At 34.5% G+C, this 22882-nt stretch overlaps 1 long non-coding RNA gene and 1 pseudogene across 1 annotated transcript in view; one reads left to right on the forward strand and one right to left on the reverse strand.

Annotated features, from left to right (window-relative positions):
• LOC109550123 (uncharacterized) overlaps positions 1-22882 on the forward strand; it is a 592312-nt gene that overhangs the window by 348727 nt on the left and 220703 nt on the right. The gene's annotated exons all lie outside the window — the stretch shown is intronic.
• LOC101338808 (PEST proteolytic signal-containing nuclear protein-like) lies at positions 16382-16915 on the reverse strand (annotated as a pseudogene).

Consider the following 22882-nt stretch of genomic DNA (forward strand, 5'->3'; position numbering starts at 1 on the left):
ATATAGAATAGTATACTAATCTTTCATAGTAGCACATTTAAAAAATAAATTGAATGACACTACAATTGCTAAGTGTCTAAGTAGGCCATCACATTGGGCCAACTATGGCCCAGGTTGGTACAAACCATTTTTTTTTCTGGCTTATCACAACCATAAGAGTACAGCCAGGCCACAGGTCAGACCCAGTTCAAAAACATGGAATTTGGGGGTGGGGACCAAGCCATGGAATGGATATCCACTATATATCATGTCCAGGGTGAATTTGTGCAGAAAGACTATGGCATCTTCAGGTTAATAACTTTAACAAGTCCCTTGATCCTACAACCAAATGGACGTACACCTCAAGGCCATCCAGTGAGCAAATCTTTCTGACCTGCTCCACATCAGAGATAGAAAAATTTGGTGAGAAAGGAAAGAAAAATGATAAGAAACTAATGTTTTCATTCTAAGCATTCAACCATCTAAGTCCAACAATAAATTAGTGACAAAAAATATTAATCTCCAATTTGAACACCAATGAATTGAAGCACCTAAGGATTTTTCATATCATAGAAGAAACTTGTATACTTTGCAATATTTCAAGAGCTCGAATGCCTCTTTTACTCACTGACATTAAAATTTCTTCTGGACTATGAACATTAACCAAAAATCAGCAAATAAATCAAGGAACAAATGAGAAGATAACAAGTTTAGCTATTCTTCGATATAATAAAATCAAATACTTAATTATCTGATTTAATAGAGAAGATCAATTACCAAATAAAGATTTGCATCACACAATTGTGCTTTGCCAAAGAGTTTACTACAGGCTACCTTTATTGTTTTTGCTCTTGTTAAGCAGCTTTACTGAGGCTTAGTTACATACAATAAGTTTGATAAATTTAATTATATAATTCTATAACAGATTCAATTATGTACCTACCATCACTGTCCTGACTTCAGTTACTAAAAAGTTCCCTCATGCTCCTTTGCAGTCATTTTCTGCCCCCTCTCCCTGACTTCTGGCAATAATGTACCAGTTTCTGCCTCCAAAACTTTTTTTTTCAGAATCATACAGTATAAAGCATTTTGTGTTCTCTCACTTCGCATAATATCTCTGGCCTACAAAGTTTCTGATGGGAAATTTACAATCATTTTTGTTGTTCTGTATGAAACACTTTTTCCTCAAGCACTTTTAATATTTTCTCTTTATCGCCAGTATTCATCAATTTGATTATGACTTGAGATGATTTTCTTTGTATTTGTTTGCATGTGGTCTGTTGACCCTCTTGGATCTATGGGTTTACAGTTCTCATCAAATCTGAAAATCTTTTCAGCTATTATTTCTTCAAATATTTTTCCTCTTCCTCTTCTTCTAGGACTCCAGTTACATGAAAGCCTGACTGCTTAACACTATCCTCCTTAATATTATCCCACAGGTCACCCATGGTCTTTTAATTTATTTTTTCTGTCTTTTCTCTCTATACCTGATTTTGGATAGTTTCTGTTACTATGCCTTCCAGTTCACTGATCCTTTTTTCTGTGATGTCTAATCTCATGTTTATTTTATCAGGGTTTAATTTTTTTTCTTTCAGTTAAATCTAGACATTCTATTTCAGTCTTTTTGTTGTCTTTATTTTTTCTCCTCATCAACACAAACTTTTCCTCTATCTTCTTGAACCTAGGGAGCATATTTTAAAAAGCTGTTTTTAATTAATGTCTTTGTCTATTAATGCCACAACCCATGTCACTTCTGGGTCTGTTTCTACTGATCAGTTATCCTCCTTGTCATGAGTTAAATATCCCTGCTTATTTGAATGTTGGGCAATTTTTATTAGACGCCTGACATTGTGAATTTTATGTGGTTATGTGCTGGATTTTAATATATTTCTTTAAATAGTGTTAGACTTTGCTCTGTCATGTGTTAAATTGAAATTGGTTGGATCCTTCTGTGGCTTGCTTTTTTAGGACAGATTCTGACTAGCCTTTCAGTAGCTAATACAGCCATAATATTAAGGCAGCATATTTCTGAGGACTCTACCTGATGTCAAGTGTACACTGGAGTCTTTCTACTCTGGCTCGTGAGAATGCACACACATTCCACCCCTGAATGAGCTCCAGGAATTGCTTAGCCTATTGCTTTCTGCTGCTTCTTTCTCCAGATTGGAGTCATATGACTCCAGGGGACCCCTGCAGGTCTCCAGAACATTCTCTCTATGCAGCCCCTTCCTCTCATGTACTCTGCCTCAGTCATTGTGGCTTCCCTTTTCAACTTACATCTGTCTCTTCGATTTATTGCTCTTACAAGGCTCTGCTCATGTTCTCCTCTCCATTTTGTGGCCTGAAAATTGCCTTCTTGCCTTAAGCCAAAGTGAGCATAAACCTCACCTAGTTTTGTTTCATTTCACTCAAGGATCATGGTCCTGCACTTCCCATTGTTCAATGTCTGAAAACCAATGCTTTATGTATGTCTTCCCAATTTTCTATGTGTATAAGGTGGGACTATAAATATGGTCCCTGTGCTCCAAATGGCCAAAAAACATTTAAAAAATAAAATTTTATAGACAGAAATTTGAGTTATTTGTAAACTTTCAACTTTTTTCCCAGATGTTTCTCCACATAAACACCATTACTATGGTCAACTTAATCTAGGGAGATCAAGTTGCCAGTACCTGGGGGAGAAGGGAACTGAGAGTTACTAATCAAGGGGCATAAAGTTTCAGTTAGGAAGGATGAATAAGCTGTTGAGATCTGCTGTACGACAGTGTACCTATGGTCAACAAGACTATCGTACACTTAAAAATTTGTTAAGAGAATAAATCTAATGTTAAATGTTCCTATGACAACAAAATACTTTTTTAAACAGTAAATTAAAGAGATTGAGTCATCCCACTGCTTTTCTTTTAAATCATCTATGCACCATTCCTTGCAGCCCCTGCTCTAACAGTTTCCCTCCTAATAAAACATCAGGTTCCTAACATAGCGTCTGACATGATTATTTCTGCCATCCTATTTGGTATTTTGTAAGGAATTTCACTCTTTCCGTACATTGCCACCTTCCACTTTGTGAGTGTGAATCATAATTACCCCCTTGACAACCTGTGAAACAGACAGTTATTACAAGTTTAATTTCAACTTACCTCCTGTGCCCTTTTCTTTTCCGTGATACACTGACAGTTTCACAAAAATAGTTTCTGTGAAAAGTTATTTCTACTTAGAATAAAAAGTGTTCTTAGTTCTTAACTAAAATTTCAGTTAAGTGCTCTGATCTCTGCCCAAAAAAATTCTCTGAGATCTCTGATTTTATTCCTTAGTCATTTTCAAGTATATTTGCAGAGATGACATTAATATATGAATTTATGTTATCAATGGGTACTGTATTTCTTACTTCTTAGTTTATGTCATTTATTTTTATTTTATTTTCTTCCAAATGACTTGGACCATATACATGTATGAATATAGAACTATTGCTATTTAAACCCACTCAGCTGATATCTTGATCCAATAGAGAAGCCAAAAGTCTGTGACCTTTATCCTTTCATACATGTACTTCTAGGACTTATGACTAATATTTGCTTACTTTTAAAGGCAAGGATATGATTACAAAGAAATGATAGATGACTTACTGTCTCCTTGAAGACAAAGGCTATTTTATCCAACTCTCTGTATAGATTCAATGCCTGGAACACAGTTGGCCCTCAGTAAAAGTCTATGGAATTGCTTTTGTTAAACGATGCTTTAAATCAGTATTTCACAATACTGACACTATTAATGTTTGGGCCTAGATAATGTATTGTTGTATGGAGCTGCCCTATCTGTGTGTTGTAGGATGATGAGTAACATCAGTGGCCTGTATTTATTTGAAACCAGTGGCATAGTACCTTCATTCACTCCCAATCTTAACCAAAAATGTCTCCAGACATGTCTCTTGTGGGGGAAAAAATTGCTGCAGTTTGAGAACTGCTATTCTAAATACCTTGATTAAGTCATGCTCTTGTATCCTATTCACTTCAAAATGTTCTAATGTATAAGTTTTCAGTATTTAAAGTTAGTAAGACACATTTAACAAGTGGATTTGCAATCAATATGATGGCCTTTATAGAATCATATATATATATATATATATATATATATATATTCATGTAGACGACTTTTACAACTATTTTTTTTAAAGAGCGTTTAGGAGAAAGAGAGACAATGAGAGAGAGATCCATTAGCCTACTTCTCTATAACATAGGCAAAAACAAAACAATGCAAGAGAAAACAAAACAGGAATGCAGGAAAGAAACAAAACAAAGAAACAAAACAATTACCTTCAGCTCAAAGAAGTTAAGTGGTTTGCTAACAGCTATTCAGGTTTTTAGTCATCAAAAAAGGTTTAGAATACAGGCTTGCTGATTTGCAGTCTGGTACTATTCCTATCACCGCATTGCTTGCATACTCTCTGTCCTGTATAATTTGTAACAACAATAATAACAGCAATAAAGGCTAATGTTTATCAAGCTCTTACTATCTTCCAGGCAGTTTGTTACATAATTTAAACATATTTTCTCATTTAATCTCGACAGCAACTGTAGGAGATAGGTGAAATTATCACCTGCATTTTATAAATTAATAGATTAAATAAATGGTCGGTCCAATGTTACCAACCAGGTAAATGTTATTTAATTTACATTTAGAGGTCTTTAGAGGTACCCCCTACACCTGTATTTGTAGTATAATCACTGTCATACTTTTCCTAGTACATTTATTTATATCCTAATCAACTTTAGCCTGAAATAGACATGTCCATCATCAGAACAAACCTTATTTCTTTTCAGAAAATTCTGCCTTCACCAGTAAATAACACAGTGTTGTGCGTATTGATTCTTTTCAGGCCCTCCCAAATGTGAAGAACAGAGAATGGAAATTAATGGAAACTATCTCTGCTAAATGATTTTTAATGAACCCATTGATCCGTATTCCCAGACACAGAGATTCACTTCAGTGTCACACAAGGTCTTTGTGATTCTAGCAGACAGCCATGACCTGTTTCAAAAAGTACTGATTCACATTTTATTTTACTTGACTCTAAAACACAAATAAGTTCTGCAAAAGTCATAATAAGTACAGCTAATATCCAGTAATGCTGGATTCATTTTGTGTGTTTTTTGTGTTTTTTTTAAAATTTTTTTATTTTTTGGCCTCACCGTGTGGCATGTGGGATCTTACTTCCCCGATCAGGGATCCAACCTGCGCCCCTGCAGTGGAATCATGGAGTCTTAACCACTGGACCACCTTGGAAGTCCCTGGATTCATTTTCTTTGGAATGTCATTTCACATTCATTTGAAAGTCAAAGAAAACAGGCCATAGAAGCATCAGATTAGGAAGGATGCAATAACTCTTCTGTGTTAGTGGGGGTCATGATGCTGAATCATAGCTGCCATGCTGAAGGTGGTTCACAAGGCATCTCCTCTGAATATTAAGAAACATGGTCTCATGGCCTAGACCTAAAAATTAGAAAAAGATAAAAGGGAAGGGGTATTGACTCCCTTCCCTTAATAAAAGCTGTTTATCATTTTCTACATGATAATCTCATGACTAATTCATTTACACACTACCCTTTTATATATCAAGCCATGGTCACGTTTGTTGCCTTTGTAATTTGTATTTTCACTGATGCCAAAAGAGCAAGCTAAAATGTTTGCCATACGCAATGTTTTCGAATTTCACATAAAATTTAATTTTCATGAATTACATTAAAAATGCTATTATGGCATTAGTAACGGCCCACAGTAGAGTATAACTAGGAAGGGAGCTGGAAAAAATTAGGCAGAAGAAACCATAGACTCATAGCAAGTGTATAGACCTTGGAAGTCAGTCTCCTCCACGGTACCAGAATCCCCTACATAATTCCTGTTTTAATATTTCCAGCCGCCTGAAAGCTTCCAGTTCATTTACTTGTTGAAAGACCCTAATTGTTAGAGAAATCTTTCTTTAAGAAGTTTTTATCTTAAACAAGACACAAAATTCCATGTGCCTGTTTCCAGAGGATAGATTGCATCTGGGCTACTAGGAAGAGGAACAGGAACGTCTGCAAATTCCTACTTAATGCCCTTTTGTTTACAAATCTTATATGCACTACTTTTATGTTCCTGTATAAAGATAGGAAGGAACTTACATTTCAATGACACAAACAGACTAAATCTTAGAGCCCCTTGCAACTCTTGGATTGTATGAAACTGAATTTTGCTATCTATTTTCTTCCAAAACATAAGAATATTTTCATGAATAGAACTGTAGTTATTCACTAAAGATAAAGAAACTGAATTATAAAGAGATTGTGGCATACAGTCAACTTATTACACATAGTAATTGTGGAGTCAAGAAGTTAACTCCAAGTGAGGCAAGAAAGAGACCATGCTCAAGGCTGGGAAGGAAAACTACCCTCATTTCCTTTTTTTTTTTTTTTCCTCTTTTCTTTTTCCTTTCCTTGAAATTCTTGCAGAAATGCCACTCAAAGAAAAGTTCCTGCCCCTTTGTATAGAATCTCATTGTAAAAAGTTGGCACACCCTATCCAAATGCAATGACAAGCATTATAATGACTTCCAACTGCTATAATGTAGTAAAAGGAAAAAAGAAAAGAAAACTCTAGTTTTTCTCTTCATGTTTCTCTTGTTACAAGAGACTCTTATTTCTGTGCACATTTTGAATGGCAAATACATGCTGGAAGCTTTCGATTTCTCGTCATTCTCTCAGTGCTAAATAAGGCACAGATTTCTATTCTGCAAAGGTACAGTTTGACGTCTCTTTATTTAGAAACCAGGACAGCATTAAGACCAACATTTACTTCCATGATATTAATGACAACTGCATGAAATTGTTTGTGCAAAAATTAAACTTACTCTCTCCTGCTGCTATTGCTTATATGACAAAACAGTGTTAGTTTAATAGAGTGAGATATGTTCTTTTTAAAAATTTTTATTGAAATATAGTTGATTTCCAATGTTGTGTTAGTTTCGGGTGTACAGCAAACTGATTCAGTTCTGTTCTTAACAAAAAGAACATCTCAGAAAACTGAATAATAAATATTTCTGTCTAATAAAACTATACTGATACCTAAAAGGCCTCCCATCTCTTACCACCCTGGAGATGATTAGATACTTGGCATTTGGGGTTCCCATTACCCAAAGAGGGTAATTGGAAAAACTGGATTTTTTATTATTGGAAAATACATCAAATATAAAGATAATAAAGCATTTTAATATGTCCAAACTATGAAAATCAACTCTGGTAAGTGCATTTCTTAATCCAAATTCTTAAATGTTTCTCATCTGTAATGTGTTTGATATGGTGGATTACAATGATTTATTTTTTAATGTTCAACAAGCCTTGCATAACTGGAATAAATACCACTTGATTATGAAGCATGTTTCTTTTTATACATTGTTGGATTCAAAATACTAATTTTTTTGAGGATTAGTGTATCTTTGGTCATGAGAGATATAGGTTTGCAATTTTACTTTCTTTTAATAGTTCTTTGGTTCGTTTTGCTGTTAAGGAATGCTGGCCTCATAGAATGATTTAGGAAATAGTCCCTCTGCTCCTATTTCACTGAGAGATTGTGGAGAATTGGTAGCATTGTTTCCTTAAATGTTTGGTAAAACTCCTCATTGAAATCATCTGGACCTGGTGCTTTCTGTTTTGTTCTGGACCTGGTGCTTTCTGTTTTGTAAGATTATTAATTATTGGTTAAATTTCTTTAATAGATATATGCATATTCAAATCATCAGTTCCTCTTTGTGTGAGGTTTTTTAAGTCTGTGTCTTTCAAGGAGTCGGTCTTTTGCATCTAATTTATAAAATATGTGTGCATAGAGTTGAAATATCTTTATTATCTTTTTAATGCCCATGAGATAAATAATGATAAACACTTTTCAAATTTCAGTAGTATTGCCTGTAGCTTGACCTCTGGTAATGGGCTTTATGTGCTGGACTTTAATATCCTTGAGCTGGGCAAGTACACAAGTATTTTTAAAAGAAACAGTTTACTTGCACAAAAATGATCAGTTTTAAAAGATGGTAAATGCTCTTAAGTGTTTTTTTTTTTTTTTGTGGAAGTTATACAAATGGTGAGAATTTGAATTGTTCCCTCTTATTATAGTATTAAAATTGTCTACTTAATTTTGCAAGTTATGTTCCTGCCCTGATTTTATATACTTGGATCTATCAATGAACATTATGATACTTTAAAAAAATATGTAATCTGTGTCTTCTCTCTCTCTCTTTAAATTTTTGTTTAGCCTTATTAGAGGCTAATTAATTTTACTTATCTTTTCAGAGATGCAGCTATTGGTTTGGTTGATTTTCTCTGTTTTTCTATTTTCAATTTCATTGATTTCTGCTCTAATTTATATTATTTTTTTCTTATGCTAACTTTATGCTTAAATTGCTCTTCTTTCTCTGGTTTTCTAAGGGAAATAGATTGTTAGTCTTAGATTATTGATTTTATGTTTTCACCTTTTCCAATAAATGCATTTAAAACTGTAAATTTCCCTCTGAACGTGACTTTACTGCATCCCACAAGTTTTGATAAATTGTATTTTTATTTTTAAAGTTTAAAAACTTTTTTTAATCTCTTGAGACTTCTCTGTTGCTACATGGGTTATTTAGAAGTGTTATGTTTGAACTCCCAACATTTGGGTATTTTCCAGCTCTTTTTTTATTGTTGATTTTCAGTTTAATTTCATTATAGTCTAAAACATATTCTGAATGATTCCTAGTTTTGAATCTGTTATTGTATATTTTAAGGCCAAAAATGTGTTCTGTCTTTGCCAATGTTCCATGTAAATTTGAGAGCAATATTATTACTGTTGTTGTTAAATGGATTATTATATAACTGTCAATTAGATCAAATTGATTGATAGTGCTATTCAGGTCAACTCTAACCTTACTGATTTTCAGACTGCTTGGTGTATTAGTTATGAAAGAGTGTTGAAGTATCCAAATATAGTAGTGGACTTATCTATTTTTTCTTTCAGTTCTAACAGTTTCTGCCTCATGCATTTTGATGTTCTATTGTTAGTTGTATACATGTTAAGGACAGTTACGTCTTGACCCTTTTATCACTATGTAGCGTCTTCTTCATTTTCGATAATTTTCCTGTTGTAAAGTCTGATTGTCTGAAATTAATATAGCTATTCCTTCTTTCTTTTGAGTACTGTTAACATAGTATACTTTTCTCCATTCAGTACTTTTAAGCTACCATATCTATATATTTAAGTTGGGTTTCTTGTAGACAAAACATAGTTAGGTCTTATTTTTTGTTTTGCTCTAACAATTTCTATCTTTTAACTGATGTTTAGATCATTCACATTTTAGGTGATTATTGGTATAATTGAATTAATATCTACTTTGTTTGTAACATTTTTTTATTCATGGCACATTATTTTTCCTTTCTCTGTTTCTGCCTTCTCTGCTTTCAAATGAACATTTTATATGATTCCCATTTTTTCTGTGATCATATCAATTATACTTCTTTGGAATTTTGTTTAGTGTTTGCCATAAAGTTGGCAATATACATTTATAACTAATCTCAGTTCACATTAAATGATACTATATTACTTTGCTTGCAGTGTACATACCTTATAACAGAGTATTTCCTATTCCTCTCTCCTTTCTCTTATATCATTGATATCATTTATTTCACTTATCCATAGGCTACAATCATCCAATATATTGTTACTGTTATTACTTTAAACAGTTATCTTTTATATCAATTACAAAATATAAAAGATGATACTTTACTTTTATTTATTCCTTCTCTGATGTTCTCCCTTTCTTTATAGAGATCTAATTTTCTGACTTATATCATTTTACTTCTTTCTGAAGAACTTCTTTTAACATTTCTTGCAGGGCAGGTTTCCTGACAGCGAATCCTCTCAGTTGTTCATCTGAGAACATTTTTATTTCCCTGGCTTTTCTCCAGTTTTCGGAGTGTTCTTGTGTATGGGTTATGTAAAATTGCTCAGGATTTTTTTTTTTATTTCAACGATTTATTTTTATTTCTAGAATTCCAAAAGAATTTACTTTAATTTTCCTTTTCCTCATTTCTTTCTCTTCTTTTTTTTTCTTTCTTGTTCTTTTTTCTTCATCTTTTTTATAGTGTCTTGTTCTTTCTTTATATTTGTCTGTTCATTTTTATTCCTTAAAACATTTTAAATTTATTTATTCCTTGGTATTTTTCTGCAGATTATTTCCTCTAGTTTTTGTGATTGTTAACCTCATGATTATTGTGACAAGACCAACTACTGTGGGCACACTGATAATTGGGGCTGGTTCCACCCCAGCTGGCTGCATGGCCCTGCCTTGTGAGATTGCTGCAGGTGCACTGGTGGGCAGGGCAGGCTCTTGGTGCAACTGGTTATGATGCCTGGCAGTGTGCAAGTGTTATGAGCCAGCTGGTCGGTAAGGCAGTCTCCCCAAATGACTGGCTATGTGGCCCAGCAGAGTGCTTCTGCTGCAGGCTTACTAGTGGGCAGGATAAGCCCCTGGTGCTAATAGGACAGAGGAAGGATTCCAAGATGGTGCTGTCCAGTGCCAGTATTATGGTGGTAGAACAAGATCCTAAAAATGGCTACCATCAGGGTCTCTGTCCCCATGGGGAGTTCCAGCTGACACTTGCCTCTCTGGGAATCTATCTCTGAGATCAGAAAGTGACCCAGGAGCCTTTCAAACTACTGCCTCTGTGCTAGGACTCAGAGTATGTGAGATTTGGGGCACACTCTTAAAAAGCAGAGTCCCTATTTCTTATAGCTCTCTGGCTGTCTCCGAAGGTAAGGCCCAGTGGTTTACAAAGCCAGACATTCTGGTCCTTCCTGGTGCAGGACCCCCAGGCTTGGGAGCTCTGTATGGAGCTTGGATGTCTCACTCTTTGGGGAGAACCTCTGTGGTTGTGTGATCCCTCGCTTTAATGGGTCACAAACCTGGTGATGTGAGTCATGACTAGAACATATCTCCACCCCTCCTATCATCTCACTGTGGTTCCTTCTTTATCTTTAGTCATAGAAAATCTTTTATGTCTTCAGGTTGTTCTCATAGATAGTTGCTTTGCAAGTAGTTGTAATTTTGTTCTGCCTGTGGGAGGAGGTGAGCTCAGAGTCTTCCTACTCCACCATCTTGATCCTGCCCACTCCTGTTTCTAATTTATTTAAGTGAAGGATTATCTCTTTCTGGGGAGCTGCTCTATTCAGAGTCCCCAGTAAGGAATAAGTATTACCATTTAATTGGTGCTTTGATATGCTAATTAATGACTATTCTTTTATACTTTTAGAACAAAGACTCTATTCAATATGTTGTTAGCAGAGCTCCAGATAATGCCTGAATTCAAAAGTTACAAATGTATACTTCTTTTAAAATAATCCATACATTGTTCTTTTTTTAATTAATTCAGTTTAAACATTCCCATTAATCTGAATTAGTGAAATTTTGCCATGCACTATTGCTCTACTTACTCAGAGGTATGGCTTTGGGTAGCATATTAACCAGGAGAGAAGAAGTATAATACTTATACAAATAGCTACCTACTACTTCTTTATATTGTACACTGAGTTTAGCACTTTAAATGTACTAACTATATGGCTTAATCCTCTTATGAACCCTATGACTCCACTTCTAATATATCCTCACTTTACAAAGACTCAGGTTAAGTGACGTGCCTAATGTCACTACCTTATAAAGGGCAGAGCTAGTATTCAAATGTAGCTCTGACTCCTGAGTGAAGATATTAAACACTGCATTCTGCTGATGTGAGACTTGAATGTGAAGAATAAGGAAAGATTTATAAGTGGATATCACTCCTTCCAGGCTCAGTAAACATGAGTATATGAAAAATATCTGGCATTTAATCAGTGTCTAGTAAATATGGGTAGGAGGGAGGAATTGAAAATGGGTGCCATGAAGAAAGTCTTAGAAGTAATGAATATGTTCATTATCCTGAACCTGGTGATGGCTTCACATGTTGAACTAATCAAATTGTACACTTTAAATATGTGCAGTTTGTTGTATGTAATTTCTACTTCCATAAAGCTGTTTTCTTAAAACTGTTTTTTCCAAAGAGGTGAACATCCCCATTATAAGATTCTTCATAATGAAATAATCTGAAGAATACATGGTCCTGACAATGTTGAATTTTACCTGAGCCTTGTGCTCCCAGAAAACAGTGATAGTTATGAAATCCTCTCACCCTTTTGTCTTCCAAAATGCCTCCATCTTTTGTGTTCTGTGAAGCAGCCAACCTCAAAGGGCCACCCCGTCTTGCATGTTCCAAGAAAATATCATCCCCTCCATTCCTCAGGACTCCCATAAGCTTCATGGATGAATCCCTTGTTTACCTCCCTCTATAAAACCTTCCTTTCCTTTTCTTTGAGGTGTTCCTCATTAATGAGCATTCTCCACATTGCAAAAGCCTGAATAACATCATCTTAATTGTCTAGTGCATTTTGTCTCTCTCAGTGTCCAGATAAGTTCACAGTGGCTTAAATACACCATATGTAATTCTGATATAATACTGTGACTGGGTGGAGGCAGATACTGACTTAGCTTCAGGACAGAGTAGTATCAGGGCTCTGGGCAGTTGTTAATTGTTTATATGTCCCTCTGAGCTCCTTCTCTCTGTATTTTCAGACATTGATAGAAATAATTTTTTAATTTATAGAGGTCAATGTCCTCTCGTCATTTTTCTTTTTATCATTCATCTTTTCTCACAGTGCCTGTGCACTATGTTGAGAGGAGAAATGAGAACAGGAGTAGAAAATCCAGTCTGCCTAATGTTCTCTCTTTTATGTGGGTGAGTTTGAGGAAAAAGCTAAATGGCTGAGCATTAGTTGTGCTAGTTTTGTTGCACTCATGTCTGTAAGTCATTTAGTCCAACTACCAAAGAGACAGACTGAGATATGTTATTTTGTAGGAGGAGAACTAAAATAGCAAGTTTGAGATGGGAGTAATAACTGCTTGCTTGTAGCTTGGTCTATTAAGCTGAGCTGAGATCCTCTTGTACAAGAGACATCATTTCAGGTCAGAGTAGTCTCCAATGTCCTTTTAGGAGAAGAATACAATGTACCTCTTTTTTCAAAAAGTTATCTCTGGTCCTTCCTCTATGGCAAGAGTAAATTCCCTGGGACAGCCCATGTATAGTCTGTCATTAATTTGGTTTGAAACTTCTACTCACAAATAGGCTTAAAGACATTTTATTTACTGCCCTGAAACAAGAATATTAGTGTTATAAAATGTTACCTCTAATAAAACCACATCATTTTCTCTTAATAATTATAGCTTTGGGCACCAAAGACAACCAGCAGTAATTATTGCAACTCTCTTAGCTGTAAGCAGCAATTTCAGTTTTGTGCTGTGGTTGACCCTGATTTAGAATTGACATATAACTATGAACAAACCATGTTCAGCAGGGTGAATCCAAAATCAGAGACTTCTTCCTAAGACAACTTCTTCTAGTGAAGTACAGACTAATGTAAGAAATTATAGATGATTTACAGTCCCAACTGTAAACAATGAGAAGTGAAAGGTGAGAGTCACTGAAGTCCATCACTCCAAATCAACAATCTTTTTAATGTGCTCTTGGAATAAACAATCAAATCAGAAATAACTAAATGTATATATTAAAATAAGATGATTTGGCATGAGCACAAATACCATGAATACAGAATAGAAATGCTGAATATTTACAAACCGTATAAGTTGTTTTTTAAAATAATGAGCAATTGCGTAAATAATTACAAAACTACTGCAGAGCTATATGACATACTGGGTGCTGAGAATTTAAAAATTAAATTTAAAACCACACTAAATCGCCTTGCTTTCACATACTTTATAATTCCAAGGCAGTATAGAATCTGTAGAAAAAGAAAAACCTAATAATTTGGCCCGCTTTGAATATCACAAAGTATGACATCTACCAGTGATACATAAATAAATATTTTTAATATCTAATGTTTATTATTTTATCATTTTATTTTTAATAAATTAAAAAGAAATAGAAGAAAAATGTATTTTCATCTTGATATAAAACAAATAGCAAGAGAGTAATAAAAAAAAAAAGCAATTACAGGGCTTCCCTGGTGGCGCAGTGGTTGAGAGTACGCCTGCCGATGCGGGGGACACGGATTCGTGCTCCGGTCCAGGAAGATCCCACATGCCGCGAAGCGGCTAGGCCCATGAGCCATGGCTGCTGAGCCTGCGTGTCCGGAGCCTGTGCTCCGCAACGGGAGAGGCCACAACGGTGAGAGGCCCGCGTACTGAAAAAGATAAAAGAAAAAGAAAAAAAAAAAAGCAATTACAATGTCAAAAAAACCCAACAAATACAGGGTGGCTCTATTTTTGGTTCTAAAGTAACAGAACCTTAAATATGTCCCATATACTGGGACTTCCACAAAAACAAGCCCTGATTCTGGCTTTGCTGATGTCTACACAGATTTGATATGACCTTTGTGAATGTGATTCTCATGTGGTTGTCACTGTTTTCTATTATAAACAGATTAATTGGTGACATTAGCAACTTTTGAATTTTTTTCTTTAAATTATAATATATTCAACTGGGCCGACCAGTCTATCTGAAGGCTGACTCACATTCTTTACAAGTAAACTTTTAAGCATATTTTTAATGTTTGTTTTATTTTATTTTATTTTATTTAGAATTTGACAAATTTATTGGTATTTTAGTAAAGACATTCATCTCAGTCGTTTCTCCCATCTTGACCTTAAGTTAATATTTCATTTGAGTCAAGAAAAGAAAATGTAGAAGAGGGAAGTTTTTTCAACATAAACCCTAAAATAAACAAAAATGGAAAGTTTGCCTATGTTAAAGCAAGTTAAATTCATGTATCTTGATATAATTAAATCATGTAAGTAAGAACTAATAGTTCTATATGCATTTCCATTGTTTTACTTGGGGCTTACTCCAAACTCAAATGCAAGTGAACAAAGTATTAGGAATATATACAGGCTGCTTCTCTGGAATTATTACCTATTAAAAGAGTTCAGCGAGTAGGTACCACCAATCAGTCTGAAGCTGCCCCCAAACCTAACATTGTAGGAGTTTTCAAGGTAATCATTATACTATATGTTTCTTTTATGTGTGACTATGCTTTTAAAGATGTCTTTAACTGTCACGTTAAAAAAGAATTCATATACGAGACAAAATAAACACAATCCTACAACACATAGATTAACAAACTATATGTGGTCAAAGATTCCATAAAATATGTTTAAAGATGCATTTTCTTTCCTTTTATTTTCAGTATCTAAAATGTGCTTTTGAGAGTTCACTGGTTAATATGTATACAGTTAAAATAAACCATATTACTGTGCTAAATAAGAATTCCTATAATAAGTGCAAATCAAATTGGATTTCACAAGTTAGTAACATAAATACTTTTATAAAGTTACAGAAAGTGCATCTTTCTTATTTTCCATCCTCATACAGTGTTGCCTTTGTGTGTGTGTGTGTGTTTATACCCTTTAAAAAATAAGAACAGCCAAATATTTAACTATCATGTCCATTTAAACTTTTGGTGGTGGTTTGTTATTTTAAAAAAAACAGCTTCCTTATGATTTGCCTCCAGATCTGGTGGAAATGCTTACAGGAACTAGCTAATAACAAAAATCAAGAGAAGCACATTCAAAATATTGGTTTACTTTGGCAGCAAATGGTTGTTCTTTGAAGAGTAATGAAGGTAGCCAAGACCCTCTCAAGTGAAGTGGGCTATTTTAAATACTCAACAGTTTACATAAAAATTTTAAATGTTGTTTTTAAAGAGCTAAGCATCTGTATCCACTGATAGCAATGCAATAATTAGCTTATGATGATTTGAAACAAAAAATGCCCATTAGGGGGGAAAAAAAAGCTGTATTTTAATTTTATCTAATTTACTTTCTCAGTTAATAGTCCAGTAACATTTTTCTCCCAATACAATACTCCCTTCTCTATAAGGCTGTTCCTGGGAGCCAGACAGTTTAGGTAAATAAGGGAGTTAAGCTAGAGAGTAATTGCCTACAGTTTATATAGACAACTTTTTGCTTCCCTCTTAATGTGTTAACAGTTGCATGTAGTAAAATATGCAATTCTTAGAAAGGTACCATTCATTTCTGATTTTTTTATTATCTATAAGCTTTGGAAAGTAATCACATGAAACTACAAAATTAGTAAATGTCTTGAAATCTGTATATAAAACATAAATTACCTCTAATTTCAAATTCTCATTTATTAGTGTACCACTCAATCTTTAAAAAAAAGAAAAGAAAAGAAAAAACGGTGGCTTCAAAAATAGTCTTATACCATTCTTTAAAAAAGAGGAAGCTGTTCCTTTTAACTTTACACCCACTCCACACCCCAGTTTCCAAACACATCATTTAATTGTCTTGGTCATGAACATTTCCAAGATGAGATTTTATATTTCACTTCCATAGCTTCTGGTTATCAGAAAACCCATGTTTTCCTTTATTGAAGGAATTTGGTCCTGCTGATGTTGGTGTATCCCTTCCAGTAGTCTTCATCCTCATCTTTGCTTCTGGAGGCATTTACTCTGGTTCACTATCCTCATCTTCCTTAAAAGCTGCTACTGCTGAAAGGGCTTTTGGAGCAAGAGTTGGAACGGTTTCTTTAGGCTTACTTGAGACAAGTTTGATGGATATGGCTGAGGCTTTCTTTGTTGTCTGACTACCTGTGGCAAATCCAAACTTGGAGATCTTTGGAGGCTTTGTTGGGAGGTCTGCAGCTTCTTCAGCGGATCGCTTCTCAGCGCTGCGACTGGAATTTCCCCCTCCATTACTGGAAGAAACAGTCTTAGTTTTCACGGGTTTTTCTGCTCCTTCTTCAGGTCCTCCGGCGGCTCCAGTCTGCTGCAGCTTCTCAGGCTTCTCCTCTCCAGCCTTCCCGTCCACCATTTTCCCCCTGCGGCTTCCAAATTTTTAGCGTTTTAATAGAAATTTTACGAAGCTAAATGTTTCTGTCTCTAAGATGATCTTTGATACTTCAATGAGCAAAAGCATCTTCCTCTTTCATCTTGGCCATTCTCCTTCTCCAAACGTTCCTCATGTCTTATATAGAGAATAATGCAGTGGTTATGAGACCAAGCTATCAAGCCAGACTACCTGATTTTGAATCTTACCTCCAAAACAATAACGGGTACTGACCCAAACTATTAATAATAATGATAACTAACATTTATTTAAAACTTACTGTTTTATTTAATTCTTACAACTCTATGAGATTAGTACTCTCATTACTCCCATCTATACATGGAAATGGAATTCCCATCTGCAAATGAGGCCCAAAATAGCTAAGTAGATGGCCTGAAATCACTCAACTAACAAGTAGCCAACTAAGGATTTGACTCAGATTTATTGGATTTCAAACCTATTTCCTTAGCCAGCCTTTTTGTATGAATAAAGGAGAAGTGGATCTCATAAATCTGCCTGAATGACAAGACAATGTATATGTTGTCCCAAGTGCATGCAGAGAGCAGTAGTTGTGTACAATCAAATTTGTTTTTTTGAGAAATAGAGCTTTCTACATTTCCTTTTTTAATACAAATCAACTCTGAAAGTAGGGTGTTAAATATTGAATTTAGGCCTTTGGTAACAAGGATAGAATATACCCTTGAAGAAAAACACATTTTCCTTAATTGTGACTTTCTGAAATTCTCCTGAGTATTTTATAAAACATCTAAATATCAGGACAGCTGTTAATTAATTTCCTGGAGGTAAATTATTGACTGCAAAACGTTGCTCTGTAGAACCTGGCCTATTAACGAGATTCTTACTGGAACATCCTTTCAATTGTCTTATTACTATGGCAAGGTCAGCAACTGCAGCCCCTTCTAGCTTCTGATATTTTCCCTTACTCCAAACCATGTATGTTGTTCTAGGAGAGATGTTCCTTGAGACTAGTTGATAGGTAGTGGCTGAATGTTAGAGACAGGTCCTCCCAAGGGTGTTAAGCAAGGAGCATCAGGAGATGCGGCCTTTTCCGCCCTCATCATTATTCTTCTGTGAAAATTCTTGTTTCTGGCCAGTGTTTCTCTCCTCCCTCTTCTCTCTTCCACTCTGTGGAACAGAAGAAAGTCTCATAGTTTTTCCCCAACCAAGTCATCTCTGAACTAAACACCCACAGTGTATTGTACATTTTATGTACAAAAATATAAAAATGAGGAAATAAAGCTTCTCTCTCTATGTCTTCCCACATTTATGATTGGCCTTTTATATTCTGTACATCTTGGCAATCATAAATCTGTGGGTTTCTAAAGACCCAAAGATCAGTTAGCACGTAAAAAGAAAAACAGACTTCACATTTACTGATTTTTTTATCACAAAGATGAACCCAAGTTCTAAGTTAAAGCAGCAGAGCTGGGTCTTGCAGAAAGAAGGGGGGAAGGAAATGAAAGTCAAGCTGGGAGACCTCTGACTGAGGAGGCCAGTGCTGGGGGGTGAGTAATCTGCAGGAGTGATTGGAGAAAAGGGGAGAAATAACCTCCTTTCTTCCTCCCCACCATACTTTCAAACTACATTTCACTGAAAATTAGGAACAGATACACAGTGCTGTGTTTGTGGGCACTATTTGATCCCCTGAGTTACTACTAGCCTGATCTTTGCCCTGAAGTCTGTTCACACTTAAAGAACACACATACATAAAGAACTGTGGCATAATCTGAATTTTTTTCATTCCATGTCAAGACTAGGTTCAGGACACTACCTGGTAGATTCAACAGTAACCACCTCAGGTGAACAAGCCTTTTTTGATTTCCTTTTACTTTTAAATGGACAATTTTTTTTTTTAAGTTAGATTCCTAGTGTTTGACGTAGTGCCTGCTGTTTCAATCCCAAATATGAGAGAGTTGGTTGCTGGTTCAAAAGACAGAAAAGTCCAATTCTGAACTATAGAGACCACCGCATGAGAGAACACAGGTCAGCCCCATAAGACCAGCAAGGTTTTCTATATGTCATACTCCCTAAGATCTTGTCCAGGTCCAGTAATTCTGATGCAATAATATCATTGACCTGATTCATAAGGACATTTCTTTATTATTCCTTGCTCATAATAGGTTTGCCATAAAGTTTGCTATTTTGAATTGACTTTATCAAATTGCAATCATCAAGTAGATAATTGTTCCCAAGCTTAAGCAGAATGATTTGAAAATTTAATAAGAAACATAAATTTCAAAATTAGAAATGCCAATATTCATAGGACGTTTGAGTTTAAGGAGGCCAAGAGACCATTTAGTCCAATACCTACACACAAAATGAAGGTCTCAGATCTATTGAACCTCTGTCTCTTAAATCTGAATTCTCACAATTTCTTTATGTAAATAATCTAACACATTTGAAAATTGTTATTATAGCACTATTTTCATGTACTCTCAAAAATACTTCAATCTTATTTACAATGAAGATTTGCCCTTGTGGTAGAAAATGTATTTTAATACAGTAATAAGCAGCTGGGTACCCGGTCTAGCTTATTAATAAATAAGTTATTTCAATAAATCTTTGCCCACACGGTCTGATTTATCAACTTCTTTATTTTGCTAGCAGTACAGAACAGTGAAAACAAAGAAGAGAAAAGAAGGAACACAGTAACCTTGTCATTTAGCCCTTCTAAAATATCTTTCCCATATGATGGCATTAGAAGAACAGGTTCTACAATGTAGAAAATAATGAAGTGATATAATAAAGATTCTAAATAGTTGGAGAAATTTTGCAGATAATTTTCCCTAAATGCAAAATATGGGAAAGGTTTATTAGTAAAAAGTGGGAAAGTCAGTGGTGAAATAGAGACGATAAGTGACATGGTTTAGCAAGCTACTTCACTTCTGGAATCCTGCAGAACTCAATTAAAATGCAACTGCAGTTATAAATGACATGCTTTACTAATGTGCTTCCAATAAATGATATTTCTAATGCACCTAGTATAATCATTGAAAGAGAAACCTTAAATTAGAAGGAATTGTTTTGTCTGTCAGTGTATCATTATTACCACCTCCCTTTGCCTGGGTAGAACATATATGGTATTACTTGTTAAGTGGGGAAGTCTTTGAAAATAAACATTTATAAAGTAGTTACTAGAACAATTATAGTAAATGACTCACTAGAAACCCTTACAGTACCAGCACCGTCATTCTTGAGAAATTGCCAAGAAAATTAATTTTATGTATATGCCAAGATATAATGAAATAGTTACATTATAATACAAAATAATCCATAATAATAAAAACTTATTACAAAATATTTGCCTCATCAGCTTCTGCCTTGACATAACAAGTTGTTTCTTATAAGCATTAAAATTACAAACGTACATCAGGCAAAATTAGATTATATTGATTTTTGTCAATAAATTCAGTATTGGAATCCTAATGTCTGCTCAGTTAGAAACAATTTTATATTGATTATTAACTCATTTGGAAAGGGAAACAAGGTTATAAAGGGATTGATCCAAATAGATGCTATTTTTTAAGAAAATTATCAGCTGATAATCACTGTGATGTATTGCAATTTATTATTAGAAAACTTTAATGATTGAAAACTTTTGTGTGGAAAACACTTCCTACAGAATGAATCTCTCCCCCCTCCCCCGACTACCATCAAGAAAAAGTGGAAAGAGAAAATAAAAGCTGAAATTTATTGTTATACAATTTTCCTGCAAACACTTCGTAACAGTGAGAAAATTAGTTCTGTAAGAGCTTTGTTACATGGAGTTATCCACTGGTTACACACAAAAAATTTGCTGTCGATGAATGAATGAATGGGTATTAAGCTTCTCAGGCATATGTTGCTTATTGATTGGCATTCTACACTAAAGATATTTCCTTTTCCCATATTTGTTTACTTATTATTTTATTATATTTACAATGGACTTGTGTATTCCTATTTTATTCAGTGTTGTGTATTGTGATAATGTCATTATTTGTTTTGATGCTCTAATTATACTATATTTGGCCAATGTGAACCATTTCAAGATGGCATCTTTCTGATATGTCTCCATCATATTTTTAGTATGTTCTTAGTATCTACCACAAGATATTCCAAGTTCACCTTGTACTTGTAAAGTTTGAACATTTCTCCAAGGAGACCTGATTTCATTTGGTAGAGCGTGGTATTTGGAAACTAAGATCTTGGAACTAATTATGCTTCTTACTCAACTCTAAAATGAAAATGACAACACTTACTCTACCATACCCTTTCTAACCACTACAGCATCCTCCAACTTGTTTTCCTGCTTGCTTTCTCTCTTTCACTCTATACCAATCCAGTTATTCTTATAAGCCTGAGGCAGCTTTTAAAAAAGTATATCAGATCATTTCATTCATCTTCTTACACTCTCTAAGGTCTTCATTTTGCATTTTTAATTAAAAAAGAAGAGAGGAAGAAAGCAAGTAAGCTAGCTAGCTATCCTGCAAGACCCAACTTGAGTTGTCCTGTTCCTGCCTCTTTGACTTTTATATTGTATCATCCCCCCCTCCACCCCATAACTGTATTCCAATCACAATGACCTTCCCTCTTTTCTTCAAAGACTCCAGATTCATTCCTGTCCCCACACCCTTTGCCCTTGCTGCTCCCTCTGTCTAGATTGATCTTCCTCAAATTTTCTCCAAGTCAGCCTTTTTCATTATTGGGGTCTTAGCTTCAAACTCAGTTCTTCAGAGAAGCCCTCCCCATTCCACTTATTTAACGCCGAGAAGCTAATATGAAACAAACACACACACACCACTATTTCTCATGAATATAGACACAAAATTTCTAAATAAAATATTAGCAAATTTAATCCAATAATATAGAAAAAGGAGTTATGCACCATGACCAAGTGGGATTTATTTCATGTACATGAAGCTGATTAAACCTTTCAAAACCAATCAATGTACTTCATCAAATCAACAGATTAAAAGAGAAAAACCATATCATCATATCAATTGATGCAGAAAAATAAATCTTAACAAAATTCAATACCCATTCACAATAAAAACTTTCAGCAAATGAGAAATAATAGAGGACTTCCTCAACTTGATAAAAAGCATCTGAAAAAAAACTACAGTTAACAAAAATAACTGTAAGAGACAATATTTTCTCTGTAAGACTGAGAATATGGCAAGGACTTCTATCACCACTCTTATTCAACATAATATTGGATGTGCTAGCCACTACAACAAGGCAAAAAAAAAAAATAAAAGGCATACAGATAAGAAGGGGAAAAATAAAATTGTCTCTACTTGCAGATGAAATGAATACCTATGTAGAAAAATCCCAAGGAATCTATAAAAAAGTTCATAGAATTAATAAGTGAGTTCAGCAAATTGACAGGTACAAAATCAACACACAAAAATTAATTGCATTTCTGTATTAACAATGAACATGTGGACTGAATTACAATCACTATAATATATAATGAAGGATGTAAAGGAAGATTGAATAAATGGAAATATTTTTTTTAATGGAAATATTTTTGAATGTAAAGACAGTATTAGAAACATGGCAGTTCTTCCCAAATTTATCTGAAAATTCAATTCCAATCAAATTCTCAACACTTCTCATAGAAGTGTACATGTACAAAAATAGCCAAGATAACTTTCAAATTATGATATGATAAATTATAATAATGCAAATAAAATATTTGAATAAAGTTAAATAGAGCTATTTAACAGGCTAGACAGTTTAGATGAATGTGGAAATGTACAGCTACTTTTATTATTTTAGTATACAATTGAACTTCAATTCAGTGGAGAAAAGATGAACAGCTCAGGAAGTGTTGAAAATTTTGATTATCCATTCATAAACAAAAATTTGAAATTGATTAAGGACTCTACGTGTGTGTGTGTGCATGTGTGTTTTACACACATTTACCCCTAGAGGTATTTATGCATGTGC

Source organism: Tursiops truncatus, chromosome 16, assembly GCF_011762595.2.
Source record: "Tursiops truncatus isolate mTurTru1 chromosome 16, mTurTru1.mat.Y, whole genome shotgun sequence".
NCBI classification, from domain to species: domain Eukaryota; kingdom Metazoa; phylum Chordata; class Mammalia; order Artiodactyla; family Delphinidae; genus Tursiops; species Tursiops truncatus.